This window comes from Mesocricetus auratus, unplaced genomic scaffold (genome assembly GCF_017639785.1).
Source record: "Mesocricetus auratus isolate SY011 unplaced genomic scaffold, BCM_Maur_2.0 Super-Scaffold_6730, whole genome shotgun sequence".
Taxonomy (NCBI): Eukaryota; Metazoa; Chordata; class Mammalia; order Rodentia; family Cricetidae; genus Mesocricetus; species Mesocricetus auratus.
The window spans coordinates 44,536,288-44,559,010 of record NW_024429184.1 but is presented as its reverse complement, the minus strand read 5'-3'; the positions used below and the strand labels follow the sequence as shown (position 1 = coordinate 44,559,010).

At 42.1% G+C, this 22,723-nt stretch overlaps 1 long non-coding RNA gene across 1 annotated transcript; it reads left to right on the top strand.

Annotated features, from left to right (window-relative positions):
- Positions 1–19,876: 19,876 nt before the first annotated feature.
- LOC121138958 lies at positions 19,877–21,600 on the top strand. Its single transcript, XR_005875828.1, has 3 exons — positions 19,877–20,236; positions 20,333–20,421; positions 21,461–21,600. It is a non-coding gene; the product is annotated as an uncharacterized LOC121138958 (long non-coding RNA).
- Positions 21,601–22,723: the final 1,123 nt, after the last annotated feature.

Sequence of the window (22,723 nt, the reverse complement as noted above, 5' to 3'; positions counted from 1 at the left end):
AAGGAAGATTTTTGTGCATACGCATTAGGGTTTCCTCTTTTCTCCTTGATGAGTTTTTAGCAGTATAAGTGCTGACATTTGATTTCGGGCACTTTAAGCATAGGTGTTGACTTTTACAACTTTCGTTTTACAAAATAGGCTGTCATTTTAGTTTTTGCAATAATGAGGCTTATGGATAATGTAAGACAATTTTCTCACAAAAGATTTTTTTTTTTCAAAAAGTCATTGGGCCGAAGACATGGCTCATTGGTTAAGGTATCCACTGGCGTTGCTTAGGACACAAATCCAGTTCTCAGCACCCACATTAGGTAGCTCACAAACACCTGTAACTCCAGAGCACGGAATCCAATCTGGCCTGCACACATACTTACATGCATACATACATACGCACGCGCGCATGCAAGCAAGCAATATTTTTTTGGTGGGGTGTTTTTTTTGTTTTGTTTTTCGAGACAGGGTTTCTCTGTAACAGCTCTGACTGTCCTGGAACTCACTCTGTAAAATAGGCTGGCCTTGAACTCACAGAGGTCCACCTCCCTCTGCCTCCCGAGTGCTGGGAGTAAAGGTATATACCATCACTGCCTAGCTTATATATATTTTTAATACTCAGCATACTTTATGCCTTTTTTCTTTTTCTTGTTTTTTATGGGGGGGGGTTCAAGCTGAAGATCAGAGAAGCAAAGCAGCCCCACTGGAGAGTTCTCACCTCTTCCAATGCTCAGACTAAAGTGACCCTCTCCTCAGACTGCATCCTCAGACTCCTCAGACGGCACTGTTCCCCAGACGGCACTGTTCCCCAGACGGCACTGTTCCTCAGACAGCATCTCTCTATGCTTTATTTTCTATTTGCATTTTTCTTGCCATATGATTCTAGCTTTGTTTGCATTTTTTAAAAAAGCAAATCAAAATTCAGAACACATCCAAATAAAATGCAACAGAAATAAATATTGCACCCTAGGATGATAGCTTTCCCACTATGTTTCTTCTGAGTTACTTGGGGAAGAGTCAGTAACTCAATTACTGGGTGTCCCCAAGTATCTAGTGGTCTCTGTGTTCAAGGTGGCTGAAAGGCACCAAAGTAAAATAGCTATGCAGGCGACTGGTAGTTGCATCCTTACATGACCGTGGGCATAAGCAGCAGATATCGGTCATTTGATACTCAGATCACACTCCAAATCCTCATATTGCTCTCAAAAGACATACTCTCTTTTCCTCAATCTACTAAGTACCAGCTGGAAGCCTAAGGGAAAATAAAGAATGATGTTTTCTTTCATGCAGTGTCTTTGGAGAGTCAATAACAACAAGATACAATACAATATAAGGATCTCCATATGGTATGATGACTTTGGGCATAGATGCATCTGCAGTCACCCGGGGTATGAAGACTCAAAATGTAGCACTCCCTGGGGAGAGGTGGGGAAAGCTTATCCCCAAATGAGTGGCAGTAATTCACAGTTGGAGACTGGAGACTACTGATTGAAGAAAATTACAAAACTAATCCACAGAACCCTGCTTCCCCCCTAGTTATGGTTTGGACTGTCCTACAAAGGCTCATATGTAAATGACTGGTTCCCCACAGTAGCAGAAGTAAGAGGTGCTGTGGAGGAGGGTTAGGAGGTGAACCCCTTGGGTTTTTAAAGAAATTGCATTGCTGAGCTATAACTTTCCTGGTCTCCACACTCTGTGTGATGACAAACAGTTATTCCCAGAGTTGATTTTTCCATTGTCATCAATAACCCTCATCAGAGGATGACCAATGCCTTGTATTGGGATTTCCAGAATAAGCTAAATAAGCCTTCTGTCTGTAAGTTAGTTGCCTCAGGTATTTGATTGTAGTGATGCAAAGATGACCAATAAATCTCATGTTCTGTCATGCCGTTCCTCAAACTCCATTTTTTTTTTTTTTTTTTTTTTTTTTTTTGGTTTTTCGAGACAGGGTTTCTCTGTGGCTTTGGAGGCTGTCCTGGAACTCGCTTGGTAGTCCAGGCTGGTCTCGAACTCACAGTGATCCGCCTGCCTCTGCCTCCCGAGTGCTGGGATTAAAGGCGTGCGCCACCAACGCCCGGCCATTTTTTTTTTTTTTTATCATTTTTACTTGTTTGGTTTTTGGCTTTACAAGACAAGGTTTCACTATGTAGGACCAGCTGTCCTAGAAGTCACTCTATAGACCAGGCTGGCTTCGAACTTACAAAGATCTGCCTGCCTCTGCTTTCCTGAGTGCTGAGAGTAAAGACATGAGACGCTTCCACCACCCAGCTCAAACTCCATTTTAATAGTATATTTGCATTTGTATTATCCTCCTACTCTCTCCCAGTTGACAAATGAGGTCAGAAGACATATATCTTTTGGGAGAGTGTTGTTTTCAAATTTTAATTATGGCATTCCCTTTTCCTTCAAGCCCCTTCCACACCTTCCCTCCCTTCCTCTCAAATTCATGGCACTTTTCTTTGATTATCACTATTGCATATATATGCATAAATTATAAATACAACTAGCTAAGTCTGTTTATTGTTTGTATGCACAGGATTTCAGGACCAACAAATTGGTATTATATAATCAGTTCACTGCTCATCTCAGGAAGATTAATTCTTCTTCTCAGTATTGTCTATGAATGGAGCCCCTTAAGATTTCTCCCTTCCATGTCAGTATGTCTGCTAATGTTGTCATTTATTGGGTCTTGTTTAGACAGACATATTATTGAGGAATCATGGATGTAGCTTCTCTGTCATTTCTAAGAGATGTAATCTCACTGTTCCTCTGGATCTTATGATCTCCCTATCCTGTCTTCTGAAATGTTCCCTGAGTCTGGGGTAAGGAGGTATGTTGTAGTTGTATCCCTCAGGGCTGGACACCAGCATCAGTTCTTTGTATTTTGACCATTTGTGGTTTTCTGTGGTGGTCTCTGTCAGCCTCAAGAGGCAGCTTCTTTTTTTATTGTGATTAAGATTTATTTATTATGTACAGTGTTCTGTCTACATGTATGCCTGCAGGCCAGAAAAGGGCGCCAGATCTCATTACAGATGGTTGTAAGCCATCATATGGTATCTGAGAATTGAACTCAGGACCTCTGGAAGACCAACTAGTGTTCTTAACCACTGAGCCATCTCTCCAGCCCCCAAGAACAACTTCTTTAATGAGGAGTGAGCACTACATTCATCTGTGGATATAAGGATTAGGATTAGCATTTAGAATGAAATTTGAAATTATTCTAGTCTAATAATGTGGAGATATCATGATCTCCTGTTGCAAGACCCAGAGACTGATATTGGGGTTCAAGCTTCAAACTGAAGATCAGAAAAGCAAAGCAGCTGATCACTAGTTCTTACTCTACCTCAGACTGAAAGGAGATCCTGGCTCCACCAAACCTCAGACTGAAGCCTTTCTTCAGTGTGGCTGGAGAGTCCTGAGACGTCAGTGTCTTCCTATCCTCAGTGTGGGTGGAGAATGAATCCCTGAGACTGACTACTGAAGACGCTGCTCCTATCTTTTATACAACTCTAGTGCTGGAATTAAAGGAATGTGATCCCAGGTGCTGTTTCTCTTTAGTACTGGATCAATCTTGTGTAGATCTGGGTGGCCTTGGACTCATAGAGATTATCTATCTCTTAATCCTGAGTCCTAGGATTAAAGGTGAGTACCACCACCGCCTAGCTTCTGGCTGCTGGGATTAAAGGTGTGTACCATCGCTGCCTGATCTCTATAGCTTGAGGCTGACTTTGCTTTCTGAATTCTCAGGCAAGCTTTAATAAATCATAAATAATATATCACCACATCTCCATTAAGATCCATGAACTCATTAGTGCCAGGCAAATGGGTAGGTTTCCAGTACCCAGCATGATTTCCCTCTTGTTGAGTGGACCTTAAATCCCATCAGACTTCTGTTGCTTACCACCAAAATATGAGTAAGATATGAGTACTACAATTGCACCTTTTGGAACTTCTTACCACGCTGGTCATTGTTGTAGGTCAGAGGTGTCCCCACTAGGTAGGGCTACTGATTGCCCCCCCCCACAAACAGCTTGCACAGCAAGCACCTCCTGCTACTATGAAAGCTAGGGGGAGAGAGAAGTCATGTATCTTTTATTTACAACGTATCTACAATGTCTAACACAATGCCTAATCCATTAACAAGCATATGCTATTTGTCAAATAAATAAGTAAATGATTGGCTAAATAAATACTGTATAATCCCAGGATCTTAATAAAATTCTTCAGCATGAAAAAATCAAGAGCAAGACTGGGGGTATAGCTTAGTTGGTAGGGTGCTTGCTGACCATGTACAAGGCCCTGGGTTCAATCCACAGTACCAGGTATCCTGGCACAGGGCTGTAACCCAGCACCAAGAAGTTGGAGACCACAGGAACAGAAAGAAGTTCAAGTACATAACAAGTTGCAGGCCATCGTGAACTATGTGATGAGATCCTGTCTCAGAGGAAGGGTGGGGGCATCCCCTATGCATAAGAGGCTGAGACACCTTGGGATTCAGCAATCCTGCAGGATTTCTCTGTGGTTTTGGAAACTGTCCTAAAACTAGCTCTTGTAGACCAGGCTGGCCCTCACAGAGATCTACCTGCCTCTGCCTCCCGAGTGCTGGGATTAAAGGCATTCAGTATCACTGCCCGGCATTTTTCTTTTCTTTCTTTTCTTTTTTTTTTTTTTCTGGTTTTTCGAGACAGGGTTTCTCTGTGGCTTTGGAGGCTGTCCTGGAACTCGCTCGGTAGACCAGGCTGGTCTCAAACTCACAGTGATCCGCCTGCCTCTGCCCCCCGAGTGCTGGGATTAAAGGCGTGAGCCACCAACGCCTGGCCTTCTTTTTTTTTTTTAAGTTGATTTTTTTTTTCTTTTGTTTTGTTTTTCAAGACAGGTTTGCTCTGTGTAACAACTCTGACTGTCCTGGAACTCACTTTATAGACTAGACTGGCCTTGAACTCAGAGATCTGCCTCTCTCTGCCTCCCAAGTGCTGGGATTATATGCATGCACCACCACCACCCGGCTCTGTCTCAACCTTTGAAGTATCTGAAACTGCAAGTGTGTACAAGTTATTTATCTGCATAGACATATGTGCATGCAGGCAAGGACCGGAAGAGTCCAGAAGCATTGGCTCCCCTGGAGCAGGAGTTATCCGAAGTTATGACCTACCTGTCAGGGAATGAGATGTAAGTCCTTTGCAAGAGTAGTGTGGGCTCTTAAATGCTGAGCCACCTTTGCAGGCCCTTCATGGCCTTTTGACAAAGATGACAGTATTGCCATTTGACTTAATGATACTTTTTATTGTTGCAATGTGTCTTTACAGCTATACTTGTACCTAGAAGAGTGGTGAGTCTGAAGAATGTTCCACTTTTACATCATCAGAAACCAATACAAATGGTTCTCTTTTTTACTCTGTCATACAGCTTCCCCATCCAACTTAGAAGTTATGTGAAGCTAGTGGCAGTTACTCCTACACTGTAAAATGTAGTAGATACATTGAGGTTGTATTTACAGTAATGTCAAGTCAAACAAAAACATTTCTTAGATGTGTATCACTTCCTTCTGGTTTCAAGGTAACACCATGGTTTATGGCTATTCAATAAAGGTTAAATAACGCTCATCGATTCTTGGTATTTCATTTTTATGACTTGTATCATCTTTACTCCCAAGAGAAGTTAATACATCTGTCAGAATAAAAGGTTTTGTCCACCCAAGTAACATGTGAGATGCAATAGAGTTACGCTGTACCCTAATTATTTGCTGCAAAACAAGCCACATCAAAAGCTGGTGGCCTTAAACAACATGACTTCTTCATGACTTTCTGTAGGGTGTCAGACTTGCCTGGTTGTAGCCAGTTGAGCTTAGTTGGCAAGTTTGCTGATGGCTGGCTTCAGTTGGGACATCTGAAGCTGTTAGGCATCTCCACATTATCCCCCTCACGGACTTTGTCGTGTGCCTGCTGATACTCCAAGAGAAAGCCGAAAAGCACTGAAGTTCAAAATAGTGTCACTTTGATTGTTATGCCCAAATTCTGAATCCCAAAATCACCAAGAGGCCCATTTCAATGCAAAGGCAAAGAGTCTTTTATTGTAGTTGTTTAAGGAGCTAGCCCCAGTAGCTAGGGCCCTTCATCCATCCACTGCAGTGAATGGCTAGAGAAAACATCCCTAGAAACTGTGAGGCAGGAATCTTAAAGGGCAGCATAAGGGGTGTGTCTAGGGGTGCACAACAGTCTCAGGATTAGTGCGCTTCCAGGCTTGGATGACCTGCCCTATGTTGATTGGTCAACTGGTTGTTATGGCCCATAGGCCCTCCCAGGGCGGTTGCTATGCTCTGCACATCACTGTTGTGCCCTTTTCGGTAAAGCACACCCAGAGCCATAAAGCACAGCCCTGCCAGCTAACTTCTGATTGGTTCCTTGCCACGAGGAGGGCATCTGACCTCCTAGTGACCAGGACAGGAGCAGCAAGATCATGCAAGCACGTGTTAGGCTGTCATGACTGCTAAAACCGGGATGCGGCGGGGGAGGGGGTGCTTGCATCAGCTGCTTTCTCAGCCTGCCGTTGCCTCAGTGGGACACCTGTTGTTAAAATGTCTAGGTTTACCCAGTAACGAGACACAAACTGTGACTCAACGATCCCACGTGGAATTTTATTGGCAAACAGGGAGGGAAAGGGGGGTGAGAGGTAACCAACCCGTGCAGAGCAGAGAGAGAGAGAGAGAGAGAGAGAGAGAGAGAGACAGAGACAGAGACAGAGACAGAGAGAGAGACAGAGAGAGAGATAAGGTATGACAGAGAGAGAGAGAGAGAGAGAGAGAGAGAGAGAGAGAGAGAGAGAGAGAGAGAGAGAAGAGTAAGAGAGAAGATGAGATGGAGAGTAAAAAGAGTGTAAGAGGGCAGGGATCAGTCCTTTAAAGGGGTCCTTTGCACCTGTATGGGTCTCACAGAACTCTGGGCTGGCCAGAGTGCTGCCTGAGTGTATCCTGCCAGGTAACAGGGCAGGCCAGTGTAAAGCCTGTACCTTTCAACACCTAGAGGTCTCCTTTCATCTTCAAAGACACAAGGCCAATGGATGAATAGGCAATGTTTCTTGGTGGGAGGACCAGAAGTTCCATTGCAAAGGGTAGAGGAACATAGGAAGACATGATCTTCTGAAGCCATTGTACAGTTTGTCCTCTTTTCCAGTAGCCTTGGTCCCCTTCAGGAAAACTGGACTCCAACTTACAAAATTTTGTTTTACCCATACTATGTTTTGAAATTCGTTGCAAAAACTAATGTGGAGACTTAATTGGTCCCATTGTGAAATATAAAGGTGGAAGCAGTGTGACGTTAAAGAGAGGAATCCACTTATGAATCAAGGTTTGTGCCATCCCAGATTGGATCTAGTATAGAAGCCAGTTTAGCTTAGGCGTCTGTAAGTCTACACCAGCAAGATTATCCTCACCAAATGCAGGCCCTCAACTTTGAACTTTCCAGCCTCAGAAACATGAACCAAAATAAGCTTTTTTTCTTTATTTTTGTTTGTTGCAACTTTTCATGCTTGGGTATTTTGTTATAGCAACATAAACTAGGAAAATTACCAAATCAACTTTGTGTATCTTGTCACCTATGTCACGTCCAGGTTCATGCAAAGCTCTTTGATACAATTCCCCATGTTCAGCCCCTTTGGGTAGAGCAGAGTTCTGAAATGTACTGGGGAGTATGTGACTGGTCACTTGTGTAGACCAGCAAAGCTTCTCCTTCGTGAGCGCACAGCTCTGCTTCTCTGCCAGTCCGTTTCCCGTCTACCACTCCCCGTCACTCTTCCACTGAATCCATTCTTTTCATTTGATACTGTCTCTTTGAATCCACATTTATATCATTCCCTGTTGAGTGTGAAGTACCCTCTAGAAGCTCATGTGTTTGAACCTGGTCCCCAGCTGGCGATACTTTTTGAGAATGCTGTTGAACATTTAGGGGGTGTTGCTGTGTTAGAGGAAGTGGGTCCCTGGGGTTAGAACTTGATGTTTTATAAACTTATCCTACTTCCTGTTCATCCTCTCCTTGGGAGCAGGAGCCAGCAGATCACCAAGGAAACCAGGAATGTTAAGTATGCAGGATTGTCCTTTCAAAGAAAAGGTGTATAACTGGTTTTTCCATCCAGAAAGCTGGTAGTTGGAGGCCCAGTGATCTGCTTTATCTGTAGGTCCAGGTCATACAAACTCCCACAACCAGGAGCAGAGGTTAAATAACCCTTACATTATCTGTATAGCCAGAGGCACCCTGAAGCACCCACAACCAGGACTAATAGCCCAAATGGCCTCTGTACTGAACCACACCAGCTCCTTCCCTAGGCCCTTAAGCTAATAGAGGTAGCCTATCTTTAGAACACATCCTTTTGGAAGAAATAGCATGTACCCTGAGTTGAATTTCAGTGTAATTAATGCCTCCTTGTGTACTGGGGATTGTATTACACCAGGAGGTTTCTTTTTTTGTTTGTTTGTTTTTTGGTTTTTTTTTCAAATTGTACCGTGTTTAAGTATGCTGACAGTAAACTGCCTGGCTTCATACCCCCAAAGTTCACACCCAATGCGTCCTGACTTAAATGCAACATGAGAAGCTGCATCTGCTACCATGATTTCCCTTTCACAAAAGATTGTATCCCCTTGAACTGTAAGCCAAAGTAACCCCTCCTTCTCCTAAATTGCTTCTTGTCAGGCATTTTTGTCACACTAATGAGAAATGTAGCTTTATACAGGAAAGTGTTACTGACAGTGGCGTCATTGTTGTAATATACATGGACATGTGGTTTTGGGGTTTTGGAACTAGTTTTCAAGAGAAATATGGAGGAGTTTCAAACTTCAGGATAAAAAGGAAAAGTTCTTGAATGCTGTCAACTGAGCTCAATGGGATATTGGAGTGATATTTTGTTTATGATCTAGCAAAGCTTGCCTGAAGGTCAGAGTGCAAAGCTAGCCACACTAGCTATCCATAGAGGCCAGGCAGTGGTGGCACACACCTTTAATTCCAGCAGCCACACCAGTTAGCCCTAAAGGCCAGGTGGTGGTGGTGGTACACACTTTTATTTGGTTTTGGTTTTTTGTTTGTTTGTTTTGAGACAGGGCTTCTCTGTGTACACACCTTTAAGCCCAGCACTAGAGAGTAATAAAAGATGGGAGGAGAGAGAAGCTCAGTGAGCCTGAGGATAGGATCACCCCTTTGGTCTGATCCTTGGTAGAGGTAAGAACTCTCTGCTGTCTGGCTGCTTTGCTCCTCTGATCTTTCAGCTTTCCCCCCCAAATATCTGACTCTGGATTTTATTATTAAAACCTATTTGAATTTGTGCTATAGGATATTCCAATTGGAATTTGAAAGGCCTGAAGGCTGCAAACAATGTGGGCATTGGAAAGCTGGTTCATGAGGTTTCAGACAGGAACAAAGACTCAATCAGGATGTGATGTAGACTATGTAAGGATTCAGGCACTGTGCTGGCCTGGCCCTGTCACCTGTCAGAATTCACTCAGGCAGTACCCTGGTCAGCCCAGGTGCAAAGGACCCCTTTAAAAGAAAGACCTCTGCCCACTTACAATCTCTTTCCCTGTCTCCTTCCTGCTGTTTCCCCCTGGTCAGACAGGACTTTTCCTGTCTCCCTCATCTCTTCTGTCCTCTCTCTGTCCCTGTGCCTCTTTACCTCTTTTCTCTTTCCTCCCCGCCCCCTTCCCTTTCTAATAAAACTTCTCACTAATCTCTGTCTGCCCAGCATGTTTGTCCCCTGCATTGGTGCCTTGGTCACCCTCGCCTGCAATGGAATCCACCAAGGTCCCCTATGCATATTATCATAACAGACTGTTCCTCTGAACTCTCCTGAGAATGTGAGTGAGGCTGATATTCAGGAGTAAGGAACTAATTTGCATGGGGGAGGAAATTTCAAGGCAGGAGGACATCATTCTAGTTGTACAATGGTTATTACTCACCACTATAGATCCAGGTCAAGTGAAAAGGAGCAGCAAAAATACATTTAAAATGTGCTCATTTATTTGAAAGGAAACACCAGAACCTCAGGAGGCAGGTGGGGCTTCCTGCTTCTGGAAATCAATTGCCTAGAGAATTGCTTCCCCAGGATCAGCAGAAGCTGAGGCAGCTGAGGCTCAAGGGTACCAGGATCCATCTTAAGGTAGCAGCAGGACTTGGTGATGTCTTTTTTGTGGTGTAGGATTTACAGGAATAAAAGATGCCGTATTGAAGAGGTTGTTGGTGTCTTATATCACAGTTATCCAAGCCAAGCAGCCTGCGGTACTGTCCCTGCAAAGAGGCCACAAGAGGCTACTGTGTGACTTTGTGAGTGGAGACTGCAGGTGTATCCACTAAAGAAAGCTCCAAATATGCAGTGGAGACAGCCTAAGAAGAGGAGCTTTGTATCTACAGGAAGCAGGATTGGAAAGGCAGGGCCACCTAAGCCCTTTGAAACTGAAATAATTATATTATGAGCATCAGGTGCCAGACAAGAACGTGCAGGATTTGGTGTTTCCTAAGGTTCAAATTCATGGTTATGCCCATTTTTCCCCTCTAGGAATGATAAGGTATGTTCTGTTCCATTGTGTGTTGGGAATATGTAATTTTTTTTGTAGGGGATCTGTGAAGAGATTGCTTTACATTTCAGTAGAGACTAGACTTTTTAACGGTGTTAGGACTGTGAGAGACTGTGGACTTTGAAGTTGAGCTATATACAGTGTTTTTCAAGAGGTGGCTATGATGAGCTCTCACAATGACAGAAGATAGCTGGGGGAGAAATGCCATCAGCAGTGTTAATCCTGCAAGCTACAGTGACTGGGTTGGCAAAATATGCCCATTGGATTAGTAGAGGCTGGCTGCTATGGGATGATTAAAATCTTTGAGATTGGTTGTTAGGCTCACACCACAAGGGAGAACTTATGCCTAGTACCGTAAAAGCTGCCCAAGATAGAACCTCTGGATTGAGGGAGGGCTCATAGTCCCTTACACTATTATCTTGCTACAAGGACACGATATCAAACCACTTTCTAAATATTCGCTTTATATCCATAGGCGACTTCAACTCTCACCCTTCAGAAAGGGGCATGCTTTCTGCAGAGGATGACAGCTGATCCAGAGATTTACAGCTTGTCAAAGTGCAGACTGAGGAACTCTTAGCCTGAAACAGAACATCCTATTACTTACACACACACACACACACACACACACACACACACACACACACACACACACACACCCCAGACTCAGAGAGCATTTCATGGGAGGGAGAGCAATATTTTAAAATATTTTAAAAGCCAGAATTCAGGGAAGATGGCTGTGAACTAGAGTCTTTTGGATATGTAGCAGGGCAGTGGTACAGATCCTTCATTCATTCACAAGTGCTTTGGGTTGCTAAAAAATCCAGGGTCCTGCTCACATTGGCATCTGTCTGTAGAAGCAGCTGTGACCCACACAAAATCAAGTCATGAAGGAGGAAGAAGCCTACAGTATCCTACCCCTATCTGAGGAGCTATAGGCAATCAGTGGTTCAATGGTGTGGCCCATGGGAGGTTGCCCATGCTTTAGTGGATGACATCCTACACTCAAGTCTATATATTGCCAGCACTTATTGAATTCAGTGGGGTTTTTTGTTTTGCTTTGTTTTTAGATCTGGAGAATGGGACTGATAGACCCAAAGTTAACCTGTAAACCCCACCTATCCAAAGACCAGGTAACTTCATGAGATTCTGGGAGTTGTAGTTCTTGGAAAATGATAACAAAACCTTCTGGGAAAGTATGGTGACCTATGTGTTTTGTCCCTATAAGCCTGGCCAGCAGATGTCTAGGGCCACAAAGCAGGAAAGTTTCAAGACAGTGGTCCTGATCAAATTCCATCTTGATCAGTGTTCAATATTTTAATAAAATCTTGCTTTAACTTGTTCAGAATGGTAGAACTGATTTTTCTCTAGTGAATTTCAGGATTAACAGGGAAAGGGATGTGAAGGGATTATCTGGGAGGAATTAGAGGGGGGATATAATTTAAATGCATCATATTCATGTATGAAGTTACCTGAAAATCGGTAAAAGTCAAAAACCTATAGAGATGACAATGAATCTGCTGGGGCCAGGAATGGAATGTTCTGGTCTGAATGTGAAATCCTTCCCCAAGCTCTATAGGCTCACATGCTTGAATACTTTATCCCCCACTGGTGGCACTGTTTGGGAAAGCTGTGGAACCTTTAGGAGATGAAACTTAGCTAGAGAAAGTGGGTCATGGAGGGGAGTCTTTATCACCTACCCTCACTTCTTTTTCATTCTTCGCTTCCTGAGCAGAGTAATTTGCCCAGCCTCCTGACTCTGATACCATGCCTTCCATACCTGCTGCTGTGGTGTCCCTGACATAATAGACTGTATTTCCCAGGATTCTAAACTGAAATCAATGATCTATCCCCTAAGTTGCTTCCTTCGGGATATTTTATCATAAGAATAGAAAAACAAACATGGCAAAATCTTTTGTATCAAAGGAAAATTTCTACATCATTCTTTTAGATTGTTAGAGATTACCTGAGGCCTTCATCTCCATTGAGAACCTGATACAAGTTGAAAGACCATTTTGAACCCTATAGTGTTCCTTTAAAGTATGCTATAAGGCTGCTCCTCTTTAGTTCACTTAAGAGGTAGGCAAAATAGTGCCAAAGACATCTACAATATAACCCCCAGGATCTTGTATCTATTTTATCCTGCATAGCAAAGGGCACTTTGCAGATCTGGTTACAAACAGAACCATAGACAAGGAGTCTGCTTTGAATGGTCCTTCCAAGCCAAATCTAATAATGAGAGTCTTTAAAAGCTCAGCACCTTTTCCAGCTGTGGTCAGACTCATAAGAGGAGATGGTGGAATGTGAATATGACTTAGCCTACCACTGCTAGTTTAGGAGGAGAGGAGTGAAGAATAAGGGTGAACTTTTCAAGTTGGGAATGACCTTCAACTAATGACAGCAAGGACACAAAATCTGTACTCATAAAGAACTTGGATTCAGAAAACTACACAAACAAGCAAGAAAAGAGGTTTCCTCTTAGCTGTCAGAACATTTTGTGTTTACCCAACAGAGCCATTTGGACACTCACCTACAATGTAATGAATTTGTATTACTTAAGCTGCTGTATTTTAGTAATTTTGGGGTACACCAATAGAAAAGGTAAATTTTCTTTTATAATACATGATCGAATGGCACTAAAAGATGCAAATTGCCACTTTTGTTGTTCTCCATGGAAATTATTTTAATGAAATCAACACATTTATCTGGTCCATTTTCTGTTTTCCATGTTACCACAGGAATAGTTTAACTGGTCCTTCTCTGTTCTCTAGTTTTTTTATATCAATTTGACCCACTGATCTTCTGATGTCACTGTCTCCTCTTCATTCCTTACAGTGTTGGCATGTTGCCTAGCCATCACCAGAGTTCCACAGATTATAGATCTTATTACAAAAATATCATCTTTTGTAACATTTGTCTGTTTCTTTGCACTTTATTTTCAGTACCAATTTCTATTGAAGTCACCTGTTGCTTGGTACTTTCAGTACCATATTATGTTTATAGATTGCTTTGTAAGAATCTATTGTCCTAAAACATAGTGGATTAAAATAGTAATGTATTACTCTTCACCATCTTGAGGGTCAGTGAAGTAGTTAGCTGCCCCCATCTCAGCTGCAGATGCATTCAGCCAATGGCTATTGGCTTAACTGGGGTATGCCATCAGACAATATGTCTGTTCCAACTTTTCCCTCCAAAAGGGAAAGGATAATGTAATGTCAGGAGTAGAAAGGGTAAAACACTTTTCAGAGAAGTGTAAGGAGAGTTTAAAGCTTGGCTGCATTAAAGAAAATCCAGGAAAGTGTAGAGGACCCAGGTAAGACATTCTCCCCTTACCTGAAGCCCAGCGTAGACCAAGAAGTGATATAGCTGAATGGCTGAGGTATAGTTGTGAAATAAACCAGTAGGGACTCAAATGCCAAGGGAAAGAAGCAAGACTGTGTTCATCCCTCCTAAACAAGAAGTTCTTCTTGGCCTCTTTGTTAGTGTCTTCAAATAAATACTCTCAATTTGAATAACATTCTTGTTGGTTATTAGGTTACCTTATTGTATTTTCAAAAATCTTTAGAAATAACCTGTTAATTAAGTTAAGAAGAAGTTCAATGCTAGTCAAGACGATACAAAATACATTTGTTTACATTTAACCCACCCAAATATACCGCGAAAAGCACCTATGTTATCTTGACATTAAACAAAATATATGGTGCCCTATGTCTATAATCTCAGCACTGGAGAGGCAGAGGCAGATGGATTAGGAGTTCAAGGTCATCCTCATCTACATAGAGAATCCAATGCCAGTTGAGCTATGTAAGACTCTGTCAAAAACAAAATCAAAACTCCCAAAGCCAAAAAGTAATAAAACAAAGTCCAGAAAAAAATGGTACTTTGTCTTGATCCAAATGACTGTAATAATGCATTTCATGTAAATGTAGAGTTTTACTTGAATATTCACTTGAGTGGTAGAGTTTCTTGTCATATGTAATTTGACTAATATTGACCTGCATTTGAAAACCTAACAAAATAGCTTTAAATTTCTCTTGAACACCATTAAAAATAGGCTTTTATTTTTGTATAAAAAAGAATGAACTAATGTAGCTGTGACTGAATAATGCTCTTGCCTCCAAATTGCCTCAACCCCATTCAGAGAAAGGACATTTAGGATGTGATGAGGTTGGTGATATAATAAGGTGGAGCCCTAAAAAAAATTGGTGTGTGTGTGGTGGGGGATTCTATCTACCTATTTGTGTGCATGTATGTGTGGAGGAATCAATTCTCTCTTTCCACCATGAGAAGTTTAGGAATCAAACTCAGGTCCTCAGGTTTCTTGGCTCTTATTTTTTACTGCTGAGCCATCTCTGTCTTTAATTAGAAGTATTGAGCACTGATTAGCTTACTCTCTCATCAAGCATGCCAGGGCATGTGTTACCTAACAACACAGTTACATAAGTATGACCACCTTCAAATCAGAAGGAGAACTTTCACCTGCCCATAAACCTAATGCCTTTTATCGTGGAGCTTTGTACACTCTAAATCTGTTTTATTTTTTATGGCAGCTCAAACTGAACCACAACTCCTCAAATGTAAGATTAACATTACAAATATATTTTTCCAGTTTTGGGTATCAAACCCAAAACCTCACATATTCTGGGCAAGTCTAACATTTACCTCCATCCCTAGCCCCAATATTACTTTAAAAAGGAAATCCATCTAATCGTTTGAGACGTATATATGAGACATATATATCATATATACAATGCATCCATTAACATTTTATTATATTTGTTATTTATTATTACATAAATCTGTATTTTCATATGTTAATATTTGGACAATAAAAAAGGCTAGACACATCAACACTTGGGACATTATATATATATACATATATATGTCTGTACATACATATATATATATAATGCTATAAACACAGATCTAAAGATAATGACACAAATCTCCATGTGCTGATAGTGAATGCTTCCAAAATAATTAAGTAAAAGCACGATACAGAAAAACATGATAAAATTATCCAATTTATGTAAAATTAAATAGACACAAACCTTGTTGATTTATTTAACACAGACTACAGTAAACAAAGAAATGTCTTTTAAAAAGAGTTCTATGGTCTCAGGTAAAAAAGAGTTCGATCAGCCAGGCATTGGTGGCACACGCCTTTAATCCCAGCACTCGGGAGGCAGAGGCAGGCGGATCTCTGTAAGTTCGAGACCAGCCTGGACTACCAAGCGAGTTCCAGGACAGCCTCCAAAGCCACAGAGAAACCCTGTCTCGAAAAACTAAGAAAAAAAAAAGAGTTCGACTCAGAAATTACACTTTCTTTTATTAAAAATTAATTATGTGTATATTTTAAAAGATTTACTTATTGATTATGTAGATAGTATTCTGTCTGTATATATGCCTGCAGATCAGAAGTGGACATTAGGTCTCATTACAGATGATTGTGAGCCATCATGTTTTTGCTGAGAAATGAACTCAGGACCTCTGGAAGAAAAGTCAATGCTCTTAACCCCTGAGTCATCTCTCCAGCCCTCTGTCTCTATGTCTCTCTCTCTCTTTCTGTCTCTCTCTCTCTCCCTCCCTCCCTCCCTCTCTCCCTCTCTCTCTCTCCATTTCTCTCTCTCTCTCTCTCTCTCTCTCTCCATTTCTCTCTCTCTCTCTCTCTCCATTTCTCTCTCTCTCTCTCCATTTCTCTCTCTCTCTCCATTTCTCTCTCTCTCTCTCTCTCTCTCTCTCTCTCTCTCTCTCTCTCTCTCTCTCTCTCTCTCTCTCTCTCTCTCTCTCCCTGGTTTTTCAAGACACGGTTTCTCTGTTTAACAGTCTTGGGTGTCCTGGAACTTGCTTTGTAGACCATGCTTGCCTAGAACTCACTGACTTCTGCCTGCCTCTGCCTCCCAAGTGCTGGGATTAAAGGTATGCACCATCACTGTCCAGTGTGAAATTTCACTTTCTTAATAGAAATTATATACTCCAAATTGCATTTTATATATTGCAACACAATCCTAGCAACCTCTTAATAGCTAAATATATGAACTAGTCCTAGTTTTGAACAGTATGAGATTAGGTCAATAAATTGTGGAGCAATTATTAAAAGGTAAAATTATTTGTCCCAAGACAAATTTGACAAAGGGATCTTCCCACCCCTTGTAAAGTTCAAGACAGAGTAATCTAAAGCAATATGAGAGAAATCTGTCCCTTATGGATGGGCTTATACTGTCAGGGACACTTAGTTTCTGTTGGCCAAAGTCCCCATGAATATAAGGTGCTGAAGAATATTAGAGGAAAGACAGAGAATGGGGCATTCAAGAGGTGGTATTTGGTGGCCAGTTCACTAGACCAGGCAGGATTGTCCACAGGCGACTTATGAAAGAGGTTGCTTCCACACTGAGTTCAAAAGTGGTTCAGCTGAGTCCCAGGCTGTGGCATGATCTTTATGAGGTAGGAGAGACTCTGGTAGAACTGGATGAATTAGGCTGGCGTGTAATCATGTTTGTAAAGTGCTAACATAAATGGAAGGTGACAAGAATGAGAAAACACAGTAAAAAAACCAAAACATCCTGTCTAGGTCACATGGAAACAAATGTAGCAAGACTTCCAACTTTCTAAGGAAAAAACTGACAGAAGGCTAACTCAATACATCTGCCTCTGGAAGGCTTCAATCCTGAGTGAATTTTATCAAAGATGTGAGTCTAATACAGCACAGGGAAAATACTAAGCCTGTTCCAGGGATGGGCAGTTATGCCCAGCTCCTCCCCTACCCCATCCTCACCCAGGAAGCTGTGTACATTTCTCTCCTGCAGCAAAATGGACTGCGTGTGGAAATTGCTTGCCTAGCCCAGGGTCCTCTCAGCAGGCGGGTAATCAGTGGCAGACTACAGTCAGCTGTGGCTCAAGCCCCGAGACTATCAGAGCTGGGGAGCCTGTGGGCACATAGCAGGTGACAGTATGGCTGTATTCTGCCTTGGTCTTAGACTGGTCAGAGCAACGACAGATATCACAGGGCCATCCAACTATTGAACGTGCCAGGAGATTCATGAGAGCTGGGTGAGGCAGCATCCCAAGTTGAGAAGAGAGGATGACTCATGGAGGATAACTGACTAAGGGGTGCCTGCCATTTATGCCACTATACACAACACTGATATTTTTAGGAAACAACAGATACAAGTGATGATTTTTTTCCATGCTCTATTGGACTTTGCTACTTTCTCACCCCACTGGAATTTTCTAGGAATGGAGGGCTGTGGGGAGTCACTTATGTGTGTGTGTGTGTGTGTGTGTGTGTGTGTGTGTGTGTGTGTGTGAACTTTCTGGGTCAGTTACATCTCCTTCTGCCACACTGAGACAGGGCCTAGTCTGTTGCTGTCCCTGTGTAGCCTACTCCAAGCTGGGTGGCTTACAAGCTTCCTGCTGGGATTTCAGACACACACCACCACATTGAGCTTTTCAGTGAGTTCTGGGGATTGAACACAGGTCATCAGGCCTGTGTGGTGAATGCTTTTGTCTGCTAAGCCATCTCGCTGGCACCCAAAATAGTTTCATTTCATAGATGCCATGCTGAACTCCGTGTGTATGCTGGACCTAGGGAGGTATCTGAGAGCTTGGCAAGCACTCGATTAAGGGTGTGAAGTCCAGGCCCACAGCTGCAAGAACCAGGCACAGCTGTAAAATTCTTGGGAACTTTGTGGTTGAGCAAGACACAGAGGGCATATAGTAAGTTGAGCAAGAAAACCATCCAGTGGCTCATTCCTGAAAACATAAAAAGAATGCTTAAAGAACTGAAAAAAATGATCCCAGAAACTATAAGGTTATTACTAAAAGCACTGGTGCCAAGATGGTCTTCTTAAGAGGTTTTGGCCACAGAGGATGCCATGACCCCTGACACAATACAGGTTATTGCTACTTGTGTTGGTTGCCCACCAGAACTAGACACTAAGAACCCATTGTTGAAGACACTGTATGCTCTGGCAACAGAACACGAAGAAACCAAGCTGGGATTTGGCTGGACTCTTACTCCCTATTGGCTTGCTGCAATAGTGCCAGAAGGTGTGTGTAGTCAGATGGGGAAAATGTGGTCAGAAATCCTGCTCACATGTGGACCTTGTGTACTATACTATAAACATGAATGGCTGGGTGTGCCACTGGTGCAATGGATTATGGCACAATTGATATGGGACAATCAATTGCTTTCTAATTTGATGTTTTTGAGACAGGGTCTTTCTACATAGTCCTGGCTGTCCTGAAATTCACTTTGTAGGCCAGCTCAAACTCACAGAGGTCCACCTACCTCTGCCTCCTGAGTGCTGGGGTTAAAGGTGTGCACCATCACACCTGACTAATCAGACTTAAAGTCAGCTCCAGGGAATTCCCACCCGAGACTATAAACCATGGCAAAGGCCTGAGCATGGGAACTCAGGTCCTAGTGGGTAAGCATTGTGGTTGCTTGCTAAATATATGCGATCTGTCTGTCATTACTCTCTATCGTGCTTAAGCTCATAGACTATTCTTGCTGTCATCTTGGGTCAAGAAAAAAATTTTACTCAGTGAGGGGTGCATAAATTCACAACTGGTCAAAGTACTTATGGTTTGAAGAGGAATGGCCTCCATAGACCCATTTGTTTGAATGCTTGGCCATAAGGAGAGGCACCATTAGGAGGTGTGGCCTTGTTGAAGCAAAAAGTGGCTTTGTAGGAGGAGGTGTGTCATTAGGGGGTGGGCTTTGAGGTCTCAGAAGCTCAAACCAGGCCTAGTGGCTCACAGTTCTCTGCCTGCTACCTGCAGGTACAGATGTAGAGCTCTAAGCAACTTCACTAGCACCAAGTCTGTCTGCCCAATACCATGCTGCCCACGGTGATAACAATGGACTAAAACTTTGAAACTGAAAGTCAATCCTAATTAAATATTTTCCTGATGGGGGAAGTCCTTCTGTGTATATGTTTGTCTTGTTGCTTGATGAATAAAACACTGTTGGCAAATAGGGAAGCAAGATAGGTGGGACTAGGAGAGATAGAGGATTTGGGGAAATGGAAGCACAGTCAGTCACCATGTAGGACACGAGAGGAGTAAGATGTCTGGACCCTTTCTCCGGTAAGAGAAGATCACGTAGAAATACTCTGATTAGCAGTTATGGGTTAATAATTAAGTCAGAGCTAGCCAATAAGAAACCACAGAAAATGGCCAACAGCTTCATAATTAATATAGCATCCTGTGTGTTCATTTGGGACTGATGCAGCTCTGGGACCAGGCTAGCAGGAAGAATGCTTGTTACATTTTCCTTTGTAAAAGTTGCTGTGGTCATGGTGTCTCTTCACATCAATAAAATCCTAAATAATACAATACTGAAAAAACAGTGACTCATGAATGCTCAGGGTAGGTGGACTGTTCATATCAACCATTTATGGCTTGGGAAACATTGTAAAAGAGAGCTTAAACAATGTATGAACTGGAGGAAGGGCCGAGTACTGTACTGTGGGCATTATATAGCGTTTGCCCTCTTGAACTGTCCATGGCTGTGATCACCCACATGAAACCTGTAGAAGACTGAGCCTATTAGCATTCCATCCTAGAGCTGTCGGGGGTGGGGGGATTCCACAAGGCTCGAGCCCTCCCTGAGTATGTATAGGCAGTTACAGTTCTCCGGGAAAGAATTTTTTCTTCCTGTGGTGTGGCTCTTTCCAAGTTTCTCATGCTCTTGTAAGTAAACACTCATCCCAGATTCTGTAAGTAACGAAAGCTAGATTCAGGTGGAATCATTTATATGGGCTAATACTGGTCTCTTTGTCTCCTCAGGAATGTTCTCACAATACTGGCTTATGTGGAGTATCTAAGTCATTGGTTTTGAAGAAGGGTGCTGAAGATAAATACGATTATTTTCACTGGTATGGTAACATCAGCTGGGAGACATGATAATCTCAGTCCAGGGTCTTAGTAGTTTAAGGTGGTATCCCTATTTCAAAAGAGCAAAACCAGCACAACAACAAAATAGCTTTGGAACAATGCCAGACTCTGGTTCATGCTAATGGGTGGAAGAAAGTGCAAGAGAGGGTTCAGTAAAGAAATCTCTGAACTGATCACTCCACTCCATGGTTGGGGGAGGGGTAAGGTTTTTATTGTAGATAGGAGAGAGAGGAGGGGAGAGAAGGAGGGAGAGGGAGTGAGGGTGAGAGAGGGTGAGAGAGGGAGGGAGGGAGAGAGAGAGAGAGAGAGAGAGAGAGAGAGAGAGAGAGAGAGAGAGAGAGAGAGAGAGAGAGGCAAACGTGGTGGCACACCCAGGGTAGGATGTGGGTCTTTCCAGTCATAAAGGGTTATAATTGGAGAGTGGAAGGTAAGTCAGCTGCAACAGCCTGTGCTAATATTAGGCTCTAGTCTGTTGGAAGCTTGTTTAAGTTAATAGAAACTGGATGCCCTTTCCAGAGGTTGGGCATTATAGGGTTGTAATGGTTTTTCCTGGACAGCAGAAACCCACTTTACAAGATTTCTGAGGAATGCTATGTTTACCAGGTCAGAGTCCTGGTAAGCTCTGAGCAGAGGCCAGACTGACATTTTTGCTTGCTCTTGAAGGGTGTTTAGGGATTTTCTATTTGGACTTAACAGAAAGTAGAATAGAAATGAAAATGAAAGACATAATCATTTCTGGAATATTTAAAACAACACTAGGGAAAAATTCCAATGAAACTGCATATATTAGAACAAAGAATGTTCTAAATCAGTAGTCACAGCTTCTACTTTAAGACACTAGATAAAAAGAAAAAAATTCTGAAAGTTAATAAGTAAATAATAGATCTCAGCCTTAGTGTTTTCAGTGGGAGAACAGCCTTGCCAAAATCCTGATTGTGGACTTTTGTCTTTATAATCATGAGACAATATATTTCTTTTTAAATTTAAACCATCTTGCTTTTGGCATTTGATTTTTTTCAGGCCAAACCAATGTATACAAATAGAGCTCGAGAGATCAAATACGACCTTAAACTACTATTTCTACTAGACCATCAATTATAAGTAGATTTTTACAGACCAATATGGGACTAAAACTGAAAAAAGGAATGGGAAACATCTATACAAACGTCATTTGCAAATAATGTTATTAAAAATAAGTACTATGCAATAAAAATTCAATGTGGAATTTTTCTTTTTCAAAAAATGATTAATTTTCATATAATATATCCTAATTATGGTTTCCTCTCCTTCTATTCCTCCAAGTTTCTCCTCAACTCTCCTCCCATTTGGATCCACTCCCTTTCTTTCTCTCATTAGAAAACAATCAGGCTTCTAAGGGATAGTAATAAAATAAGACAAGAATAAACACATTGGAATAGGACAAAACTAACAAATAGAAGGAAAACAGCCCAAGAAAAGGCACAAGAAACAGCTATTTATGCAGAGACCCATTTGTCCTCGTATTCGGGAATGCCATAAAATCACAAAACTGGAAGTCATAATATATATGCAAAGGATGAATAGGGAAGAAGAAGAAGGAGGAGGAGGAGGAGAAGGAGAAGGAGAAGAAGAGAGACAGAGACAGAGAAATAAAATAAAAAATAATAAAATTTAGAAAAAAATCTCAACATCAGAGTATGAGACAAGGAAATTCTGAAGATCTTGTTGAGTTCATTTTCCATTGGCTATCTAAAGCTGGGCTTGTGTCCTACCCTTAAGAGTACTTTGCTTCCCCAGTGAGACTACCCTGGAGAAACCCAATTTTCATTTGCAGGTTTTATCAGTCGGGGGTAGCTTCTGGGTAAGGGATGGAAGCATGTGCGTCCATTTCTCCTTTCAGCTCTAGGACCCCACCTGATGCAGACATGTGCAGGCTCTGTTCATGCTGCCTCAGTCTCTGTGTGTTCACATGTGTGTTGGTCCTGCTGTATTTGGAAGGCCTTGTTTCCTTGGTGGTTTTTGTCTGCTCTGGTGCTTACACTCTTCCTGCCTCCTCTTCTTCAGGGTTCTCTGAGGCATGAGGGGAGGGATTTGATGGAGACATCCCATATAAAGCAAAGTGTTCAAAGGTCTCCCACTCTCGATTATTGTCTGTCTGTGGGTCTCTGTGTTTGTTCCCATCTGCTGCAGAAGGAAGCTTCTCTGATGATGGTTAGGCAAGACATTGATCAATGAGTGTAGAAGAATGTCATTACAAGTAATTTTGTTGTTACATTCCTTTAGGAGAACAGTGTATTTAGTTTG